The following is a 9,765-nucleotide window of genomic DNA, read 5'->3' as shown; positions in this document are numbered from 1 at the left end:
TAGACGCGAGTAATTGTCTTTTGTCTCTAATGCGAGGCATTACTACAAAAGTCAGAATCAACTATTCGCACCTATTTTCCCTTAATTCGCGAAATGAATTGCTTTATACCAAAGGTACATGAAGACGTTTTCCTGACTTCACCACACAACGTTAATGGCTAACGGGCAGCTGTAATAAAATTTTCTATATAACTTTCAGGCAGGATTTTGAAATTATTAGCGATGAAGACCTTTAAAATATATACAATAAACCAAATTTTTTCAAGTTATGCGATTTTACGGAAAATATTGAAAAACTCTGAAAATTAACCTATTTAATAAGTAATTAACCCTTTTATCGGTTTTAGAAATCGATTGTTATTGCACAGAATCAGCCAAGTTCATTTTTCCGTACTCGATTGGACCATTTCACTCCGTGTCCGCCCGTCGGAATAAAGGAGATGATTATCGTGTCTAGACCTCAAGTGACAGACACGTCCAATTCTTGGTCCTTCTTAAATATGGACACCGAAGTAAATTTTGGTCAATAACAATATTAAATATTCTTTGAGTTTCGATAATGTTTCTTTTAGGTGCGAATTTTATTACCGTTAACCTTGGCCCTCCTGTCAATTTTGCTCGTCATTCACTCCATCGTAACCAACAAATACAAATCGGTGCCCACCAAGAAAGTTGTCAAGAAAATGACCCACGAAGCCCTTGAAAATGTTTGGGTGCACGCGTCACTCTTGTGCGCCGAACGTAAGCAATTAGGCCATCCCTAATATTTAAAACTAATTCAACTTCGTATACAGGAGATACAAATAACCCCCTTAATTACGAAAGATTATTTAGACCTAAAGCGAATAGGATAATCATGTTTTGTAGCGATTCCTGCTGTTCTGCCGCACATTACTTGTCGTCTACTCGCTTCATCGTGGCTTATCGGAGTGACTTTCGTACTATTCTTCTTGGGTTGTTACTTGCGTACGGACTTCTTGACGGAAAGCTACAACTGCATCGACACTCTCTCGGACTTGATCAAATCGGGAATTGAGCCTGCATTTATAGATCAAGACGATTTCAAATATATTAAAGATTGGGTGAATATTATTCTTCGTGTTAAGTGCTTTATATATTATTCTGACGGCATTGCTTTGTATCAGGCGGCCCGGGACCCTGTTGCTAAGAAATGGCTAGAAGCGTTCGATGAGGAGAAAATGGTCAAGTTCTACAATTCTTCAGTGATTGATTCGTTCCAAGTTATTTTTTCGGGGGAAAGAGCTCTGATCATAAACTCATACTCGATGAATTTTATCTTCGGATTTTTATTAAATGATTGCGAGACGGATAAAGAGTTCTTCGTGAGAAAAGGAGGATTTTACTTTTCGAGACAAGTTTTTAACCTCGACTACAAACACTTCATTTTCAACACCTCTGGATCCAAAGTATACCACAATTGAACGCTCAATTGATGTCAGTAACAATTTCATTTTAAACCTATTAAAAGCATTAATTTCGGTTTTGTTTCAGGGTGGAACCGATGTTCGAAAAGCAAGTTTTGAAGTATCATAAACTAGCGTTGCAGTACTCTATTGAACAGTTCACGTGGAAGAGACCATCGCAAAGCACCGTAGCCTTTGGACCTGAGTAGCGTCAGCGTTCCTTTCTACTTTCTTCTCATGCTGTTGTCAGCGGCAGTAGCTGTTGTTATTACCAAAATAATCTTCTACTAACTCCCTGAAACGCTGAAGATTAAATGGGTTAGAACATGAAATGGAATTACAATTTTTTTCGAAATATTCTAAAGAAACGAAATCACTAGGTGTTACGTAATTTTAAATACACGTTTTCACGTATAGGGAATAATTAGGCATTTAGGATATGAATTTGATTGACTATTATTATTAGAATGTTCCGTCCATTTCCGTCGAAGTGTTACGGATTGGATTCGAAAGAGTTCCTGAATTTTTATTTTTTATTCTAATTTTTATTTGTTTATTTGATGTACCTTATGCTTTTGGGGGGTTGCACACAAGCCGACTTGGCTTAGCGACCCGATCCCCTCAGTTCGAAATAAATAAATGTCATTTAAAATTTTTAGTAAAATTGTTAGTCGCAAAACACGGATATTCTTGTAGAGTTTTTAATGTCTAGGAAAATGCATGGAAATGGCAATTGCGCATATATAAAGAATTCCTCATTCTTGCATTCACATACTAAATTAGGCAATCTTGTATAGTGTTGTGCCGTGCATAGATAACAGAAAAACGTGTAAAAAGCTTTACATAATTTTGAGGGTTACCGTCTCAAGTTCTCAACGCTGCATTGGTAGTTTTTTCTAATGATGTTCACAATATTGTTCATGCTATACTCCAAAATCCATCATGATGTTGAATGCCCAATTTTTAGAAAAAAAAACCTAAAAACTTTATTGGAAAAATCTATTGATTAAATTCCACATGATTTATTCAAATTTATTGAATATATTTTTGTCACAATAAAAAGTTGATGTTTAGTCCATAGACAGGGTACAATTTTATTGTCTAGACATTACATATAAAGCATCAAACACACCGACTTTAATGTAATTTTAATGCAAAATTTGTTCAATTTATTGAATAACATTTTGAGAAATAAGCCTCGCTCAAAATATGTCTGCAGTTTTTTACGCAAAATATTGTGCAAAATATACCCATTCCATTTCCAAAAAACATTTTATGGCATTATATTTAAACATTGCACGAATGGCAATCTGTATAACGTATTTTTATGCTTTGTAACTTAAATAATGGACCCCACGTTCTTTGCGCAAATTATTGAGCGTGAAGGGTAAGCTTTAACAAAGTATGAAAATACTCCTGAGGTTAGTTTTTTAATATTTGGTTTACTTCCGTTCCTGATCCCACCCTAAACATTGATCATGCTCAAAAGAAAGAAAATTATACTATTTGTTTAATTTCAACGGGATTAGTACGTAAATCTGCATTCGGATTTGTGGGATTATTTGAAAATCCTAGTGACTAGATATCCGACGTTTCGCTTTTTCTGAAACGCATTGCCGCATATCAGTTGAATGGGAATTCTGTCCAATGGTATCTCAGTTCAATTGGAGGTTACCGAAATAATTAATAATTGAATTTCTTGTAAATTGGCCATAAGAACATTATATATTATTTTTGGAATCTAAAATGTTATCGTTATTCAAAAAAGAGTTAAAGAGTCAATTAAGATAGATGCATTCCAAGCTAAGTTGCAAAAATTTAATTTTCACACTGCAGATATTTTATTTTCTTCTAAAAGTTAAAAGATTAAGTTGTAATAATGGCTTGAAAAATTTCATAAAACCTGACCTATATTATTTTGACTTAATATGATGAAGTAAATTTGATGAAAAAGCTACCAAGCGTTATGTTTCTGCCTCATTGTTGAATTGCGTGTTCTTAGATAAATAAATATTCCCATGCATTGAAACCCCTTTCCCCTGATTAAATCTTATCAAGTTTTCAAACATCTGAAAGGAGAGTTTTACTACTCGATTGAAAAGTTCATTTGGAAGAGACCATCACAAAACACAGTAGCCTTGGACCTGAGTAGCGTCAGCGTTCCTTTCTACTTTCTTCTCATGTTGTTGTCACGAGCAATAGCAGAGAGTATGCAGCCAGTATGAGCAACAAAGATGGCGGCCACTGTTAAGGCGGGGGAGCCTACTTTCTACGTTTTCTCTCTTTTTTGGGGAGGAATACCTGTCAATCTTTGATTTTGTATGCTTAATGGATTTTTGGTAGGAGTAAATTTATAAAGACCCTAATATAATGTAAAAAATTATTTTCTTTAAAAGTTCTAATATTAAAGATAAGTTTTCAATTTGTAGGCTTATAAATGAAGACCATAATATAAAATGCAAAGTTATTTATTTTCTTTAAAAGTATAGGTTTTAATATTAAAGATACATTTTCAATTTTCATATTAAAATGTATTTGATTAATTCTAAAATAATTTCGTCTATCTTCGTAAGGAAGAAGATAAATTTTAATATTATTTTTAAATCTTACGCAAGGCATCAAGTCGTTCTTTGATATACAAAGCGTTAAGTTGTTTTCTAGCGTAGAGTTCTAGGACTAGTCTTTCGAGATCTTTAGTTTTAACTTTAAAGGTATGATAAAGTTCTTCGGTGTTTTCTAAGGGTTTTTCTGGTGTTTTTTCCTCGGTCTTGATTTCGTTATTGATATTTTTGGTGTATGTCTCTGTTTCATCAAAACTGAAGGGTATATTTTTTGTTAGCCCACCCCTAATAAAGTTGCATTTGGGGAAATGTTTTAAATGTTCTTCGTAAGGATTATCATCGGGTTTCCATGCTTATAAAATACCGTCGCACTCGAAGCACTGTACTAGATCGTCGGTATGTAAGGAATAAAACCCCGCTCTGCTTAAAGTTTTTATATAGTTTCCGTCTTGAGGCCAGGAGTAAAAAGTACGATATCTCTGCAGCTCCGAGTTCATGATGAGGAATGAAAATGATTATGTGAATATCCAACTTATACATCTGCCAAACATTCCCCCCCCCTTTTTTTTTACCTCCCCCTCTTACATTCCAAGCATTACCCCCCCCCCACATTCCTTAATATATGAAATAAAAGAACACAGTATTAAAAAAAAGGTGACACATTTATTTTTTTTTAAAGATGCAAAAGAAATTACAAAGAGTATTTTTTTATAAGTTATTCTTTACGGACGCGTTTCAACATGTTTGTAACAATGATGTCATTTTTCAAACCATCTCGTCCAAAACGCTTCATGAATGATTCGTGGCTCTTTCTTTTTGTTCTTTGTATTATATAGGCAATACAGTATAGTCCGCATGTCGAACCTGACAAGTTTTGAAGTCTTCTTTTGTTAAACGACCATTTTCTAGAATTTCTTTTAACAAATTCTTTAATCTAAGGGAGAAAGTTCCCTAAAGCCAGTGAGTCAAAATAATAACCACGTCGGTTGCCATCAAAGTAAACACTGACCCAGTGAGAACCGTCGTTATAGTGATTGTCTAAATTTATTATAAGGGACGAAGGAAACTTGTCAATTTTTTCGGGTAATAAATCACTCGGATAAACCCCCCTGAAATGTGGCGTGAATCTTAGAAATCGTGTTATCTGTTCGGCATTCATTTTATCTCTTAACAAACGATTGACACGTTTCTATTTTTATCTATTTGTAACAAAGCCTGGAATTCGGATAGTACGATGCAGCTCAGTGTAGTGGGCGTGGGTTTTTCAAATCCCAATTCTAATCTTAACTGTCCCTGCTTCGTAGGACTCCAATGATCGGAATGACTCGCGCTACCGTCAGGTGTCAGGTCTAAACAGTATATGGCGTAGCCCGAGGCAAAGTCATCCATAGAGATATTGTTCCCCTTGTCGTTGTAGTGACTGTTTGACCCCGAAAATAAAGTGTAATAGCTTCGGACAAATTGCTTTTTACTGTAGTGTGGTTTTAAGGCTTTGGAGGGGTATTGTTCAGAATTGATGAATGCTGCTAGATGATTGACATTCCAATGTCCAAAGTCAAAGGGGTTACTATCCAAGGTTCCATTGTATGAGGTGTGTTTTACAATAGCGATTGTAACCCGCGAAGGCTGGGTACCTAGGTAGATGTTTCCGATTGATGTGTTTAAGATATTTGGCGCAATTGTGAATATTTTAGTTTCCGTTCTAGTGTAACTATATTGGGCAGCTTTAATGCTTAAAGCTTGTTCGTGAGCAAATAGAATTTTAGGAGCTAATTGAAGCTTTAAGACGTATAATACGGCTTCAACGATTACGGGTTTATAACCATTGCCTGACGCGTTAAGTTTACCCATAAGACAAAAACTAGCTTTGCTTCTATGTAATTTTAATTTCATAGAAACGCCGTTTATCAGGTATCGGGGGATATTAAACATATCTACGTAAAGGCTGGAATACATTTCAATTTCCTCGGATAATGCTGCAAGTTTCTGGCGTTTAACAAAACCCATATTTGCTGTAAGCGAATCCATGCTTCCGCCTGTATCCTTGTAAAACAAGGAGGCACCCAAATGGGATTCTTTAGCTGCCGGACCGTAGGATGTCAGGGCCGAAAGCAATGCAGTGTACGCGTAGTTACTAGCAGCGGGTGTTGTTGCGCAATCGCCCAACTCCAAATCGACACGCTCAAATTGACTATGCTGAAAATTATTTACGGGTCCAACTTCGTCAGTGGCTGTTAAAGCAGTTCCATCTTCATTTACAATTTTAGTTCTGGTGTACAGCATTGTTAAGGCTGTGTCCACGTATTCGCTACCACTGGATGTTACTTCAAATTCAATAGGTTGGTCGCCTTTCAAAGATGTCAAAGGTTGATAAGGAACCCATTTGGAATTTTCGATGGCTGTTTGAAGAGGAGGGGGAGCGAAAATATCGAAACCCGTGCTGCAAGCTTCAGTCATTTTTAGGGAGAGAAAATATCGCGAACCGTTTTGAATGAAAGTTTACGTTTATCTGATTTAAATTTGTTTGTGTTGTTTTGTTTTATAGATTTCTTTCTCTTTGGTATTTTTTTCTTTTTAGCTAGTCTTTTCTTTGCAACCCCTCTACCGTATTGTTGTTGCACATCATCCAAAGTTTCGGTAAACCTTCTTTTAGCCGAAGTTTTCAGATCCTTTCCAGAGGCGACGTCGCTTATGATATTTGAAGAGGTGCCCAGAAACTGTTTACCAAGGAACTTTGCCCCTTTAATTAAGAAAGGTGATACGTATCTACCGAAAGATTTCAAGAACGAGCCAATACCTTCCCCGTTTTGGCCATGCCCTTGTTGCCCTTGTTTCCCGACGTAAAAACTCAGACCACCACCTGACTGCGCTTGTTGGGTATAATAATCCGTGTAAACACATCTTTTGTTATCTAACGCGTTGGACTTGCGCATCTTAAATGAACTTTACAGTGCAACAGTCCAAACTGAAATAAAGCCGGTTCACCCATGTGGTCCTTTATATGGATGCCAACCTCGCTAATATAATGTTTTGACAGAGGGACGTAATGGGGTGAGACAAACGTAAGACACACGGTATCCCCGTGTTTCTTGTCTTCGATGGGTATAATACGTAAGAGGGGGGCGTGGGTGTTACCGACAATTTGTCCTTCAACCAGATCGCAATAAATATATAATTGAGATGGTACGTGATAGTTTAACCTGGCTGGTCTATCGCTCAACCCTTGTATATTGAGAGGGTTTCTGTACCCCAAAATTGCAGCTAATGATTCGTGTGTTTTGAAGATAATTTTCGTATCTCCAGTGGCATCGGTTTTTAGTTTTACATGCCCCGTCGTCTCGTTAATATGAAATAAAGAAGAGGTTTTTTCGCATACTTTGGAAGTATTGATAGTTTCCACAATGTGGTTAAGTGATTTGTAATGGCCGGCCGGTATATTATGTAGATGGTAGCTTTCGTAGCTGGTCAGTTTCCCATCTTTTCGTTCAACAAGGTCGGTTACGTCGCATTCCTTGGGGTTTTTAAATTTTTTAGAGCCACTTTCTTCAACTAAATCTTCAAGTGTTTTTCTCTTGCTCGCCTTCCTCTTACTCGTTTTGTATATAACATTGTAGAAACTGCTTGTATATATTACTTCTACTAAAGAAATTTCCCATTGTCCTTGTAAATTAATAGGATCGGGTAGTTTAGTGATGTAACTACCCATAGTGTTATTAGGGTAGACATCCATACTAGCGTCGCTGGGTAGAGTTAAATAGAATTCAGATTTTCTCGACATTGTCGGCTGTTACCCACGAGTTCTGCGATTTAGGTAGACCGATAAACGATACAAAATATTCTAATTTCCCTTTACGTTTACGTTTCTTGAGTATAGTGTCTATCTTAAACAGTTTGGGTTCCACTGTTCGAATGAGCTGATCAGAGTAAAACAACCCGGTTATATGCATGCTGTCCAAATCTTTCAAACGATATAATACGGGTTTTCTGAAGTTCAAAATAGAGGCAATGACAAATACTTCCGTTGAAAAATTTGGCTCATAACCTTTAGAAAAGGCTGGTTTAAGTTTGCTTATTCTTACGTAATCTCCGACACGAAATTTGACGTCTTTTTTAGTAGGCTTAGTACTCATTTCCGGTTTGTAAATGTTTTTGTACACTTCCAGAACGTTAGAGGGCGAAACATTGTCGGGTGACATTTTTATTACGGAATGATAAGAGGCATTGTAGCCTTTAACTATGTCTGTCAAATGATCTATATATCTATGAGAATTGAAATGAGTCAACATTTTGAATATTCGATGTTTCAAAGTTTTAATTAAACGTTCTACAAATGGACAGTGGAATTTTTCTGACGTCATAGAGCCATATTTGATTTTATTTTTCTTAAGAAGTTTTTGCGTCTGTGAATTAATAAATTCTTTACCTAAATCAGACCAGATGGCTTTAGGTTTGCTTTGTTCGATGATAACCTCGAGAGCTTTCGTAGCCTCGGTCGCGTGTTTTCTTTTCATGGGTACTACAAAAGCTTTTCGGGAGAAGCAGTCGACGCCCACCATCAGGTATCTGTAGTCGTCATTGTATTTAGCGATTGAACCCAGATCAGCCAGATCTACTTCGACTCTATCCGAGATGTTAAAGACGGGGATTTTACGCCTTTTGAATTTATGTATAGCTGTTTTATGCAGTGTGTAAACGTCAGTGGTTTCTAGAAAGGCTTTGACTTCGTTTCTCGAAATACCTTGAGATTTGACAGCCTTGTACAATGGGTTTAAACCAGTGAACCCTGACCGGTGTTTGGTGTTGAGATAAGTATTCTTTAAAGTTTCTACTTTTTGGAGCTTCGATAAACCTCCCATAATGTATTCTTGGCTTTAAAAGGTTGTTTCTTCGAAATTAAAGGGCTCGTTTTATTGTCAAATGTTAATCTCTTCTTCGCTTTTATATACGTTCGAAGCCGATTCTTCAGCGGTACAGAACTGGGCGATGCCTTGGTTGAGGGGGGCGGTGCTAATGGAGACGTTGATTTGCTTTTTGGCGCTAGAAAGTTTAGCACAAAGGGTTGAAATTCCGTCCACCCCGTCGGTGGAGTACCTACGAGTGAAGGGGCTACTCCGTACTTATTGAAGAAGGTAGGTTGTATAGTAAAATAAACTAGCTGAACTATATCTGAATCTGGGATCTTAAGGCCGTTCACGAAGAGAACCCCCGAGTCATCCCAACGTATACTAGGAGCGTTACTTGCTAAGTGGTCGAATATTTTCTTCGCCGCTCCTCTATATTTCAGGGGAAACATATTAATCCAGCTGTCTTGTTTATTCGATGGGCGGGGCTTGGAGATGTTCAGGTAACGCTTCATCGCCTCTTCATAAAAAACCCATTTGGTTCTTTCATCTAAAGATTGATTTGAGATAATCGTGCTCATCTCCTTATCCAACTCCGATAACACTGTATTGTTTTTTGAAATCTCATTATTTGATGTTATTAATTGATTTGATGGGCTATGACTTTGTTCAGGTTGTTGTTGCTCCAAGGGTACTAATGTCATTTTATTAGCGTAAACTAGTGTTTTATTCATTTTGAGAATAAACCGCCTAAAAGGCTTGAAATTATTGGAAAGAGGACACTAAAGAAACCGCTTCCTGTTTGTTTAGATAATATGGTTCTTTTGGCTTTCCAATGAGTATTTTTGCAAGCAATTTTACGAATATGTTTCTTGTGCTTACACAATTTATTATATACGTCGGGTTTCAGATTGACAGCTCCTTGTAAGGCGTTGTGAC

The 9,765-nt window shown here is 36.8% G+C and overlaps 1 long non-coding RNA gene across 2 annotated transcripts; it reads left to right on the top strand.

Moving 5' to 3' along the window:
• Window positions 1–1,212, top strand: LOC149620845 (uncharacterized). Of its 2 annotated transcripts, XR_016375461.1 has the most exons (3): window positions 1–512; window positions 573–1,082; window positions 1,146–1,212. It is a non-coding gene; the product is annotated as an uncharacterized LOC149620845 (long non-coding RNA). The 2 variants fall into 2 exon arrangements; XR_016375462.1 differs by having other exon boundaries at window positions 573–1,199.
• Window positions 1,213–9,765: the final 8,553 nt, after the last annotated feature.

This window comes from Phalangium opilio, unplaced genomic scaffold (assembly GCF_054372755.1).
Source record: "Phalangium opilio isolate 3A_F unplaced genomic scaffold, DU_Popi_V2 ptg000209l_1, whole genome shotgun sequence".
NCBI lineage: Eukaryota > Metazoa > Arthropoda > Arachnida > Opiliones > Phalangiidae > Phalangium > Phalangium opilio.
This window is presented reverse-complemented; position numbering and strand designations above follow the sequence as displayed.